The sequence below is a fragment of the Bison bison genome, unplaced genomic scaffold, assembly GCF_000754665.1.
Source record: "Bison bison bison isolate TAMUID 2011002044 unplaced genomic scaffold, Bison_UMD1.0 scf7180017864333, whole genome shotgun sequence".
Classification (NCBI taxonomy): domain Eukaryota; kingdom Metazoa; phylum Chordata; class Mammalia; order Artiodactyla; family Bovidae; genus Bison; species Bison bison.
In genome coordinates this window covers 3,089,647-3,090,675 of record NW_011494905.1, presented here as the reverse complement: position 1 = coordinate 3,090,675, position 1,029 = coordinate 3,089,647, and the positions used below count along the sequence as shown (strand labels likewise).

General features: G+C 53.2%; 1 protein-coding gene across 1 annotated transcript in view; it reads left to right on the top strand.

Annotated features, from left to right (window-relative positions):
- Positions 1 to 388: 388 nt before the first annotated feature.
- The window catches only part of BCL6 (B-cell CLL/lymphoma 6), a 24,156-nt gene continuing 23,515 nt past the window's right edge, over positions 389 to 1,029 (top strand). The window contains exon 1 of the mRNA XM_010853923.1: positions 389 to 457. The gene's annotated coding sequence lies outside the window, so the exon portion shown is untranslated. The remainder of the gene's footprint in view (positions 458 to 1,029) is intronic.

The window sequence follows — 1,029 nt, the reverse complement described above, 5'->3', positions numbered from 1 at the left end:
CCGGGGAAGCAAAGCGCACTCCCCCTCTTATGTCACCGAATAGCAAATTAGTTCTCAGAATTCCAGAGGCCGAGCTTTGCTACAGCGAAGACGCCGACGTCACAGAGGGGGCGCCCACGTGACGGTGGCGGAGCAGGCTGTACCACCGACCGGGGGCCGGGTAGGGAGAGCCACCGTCCGGCCCCTCGACCCTCGCGCCGAAACCTCCAAACCCGAGACGTCTAGCCTGTGAGGACCCCGAAATCTGCGTGACAGCGGGAAAATATTTTGGCCTGGAGGGCTTTTTATGGCCCGGAGGAGGCATAAGTCGTGAAGAGCTGACACCGAGTCCTCCCCTGCTACGTAGCAGTGGTAAAGTCCCCAGCTCAAATTCCGAGAATTGAGCTCTGTTGATTCTTAGAACTGGGGTTCTTAGAAGTGGTGATGCAAGAAGTTTCTAGGAAAGGCCGGACACCAGGTGATTATTGCTGTTGCTGCCGCCGCTGCTGCTGCCGCCGCCGCTGTTGCCGCTGGTGCCGCTGCCGCCGCCGCTGCTCATGATCATTATTTTACCTTTTAATTCTTTTTTTCTGCTCTTGCCAAATGCTTTGGCTCCAAGTTTCCTATGTGTATCTATTGATGTAAATGTATATATTTATTTATTGTAGCTGTCAGGTGTTAAAATAAATGCCGAAGATTAGTCCCACGTCTCTCCCACTCTAGGATGTAGATTTTTATATTTTTATTATTTTATTCTTGTTGTCTTTGAGTGAATTGGCCGGTTTGGGGAGGCTTTTGCCACCCTCCCTTGTGTTGTTTTGGTTTTTGAAGAGGAGGTGGAGGAGAGGAAGGAGGGGAATTAGGGGGCGGCCGGAGCAGAAAGGACGAGACAGTGCTTGGGGGGTGATTCGGGCAAGTCTGGGGGCTGTCTGGCCCCAGACGGCGGAGAGGACGCGCGCTCGCGCTCTCGCTCTTTCTGCTGCTGCTTGCGTACGGCTTGTGATCTCGCTGGATTCGTGCGGCTGTGTTTTTTTTTTTTCCCTCTTTCTT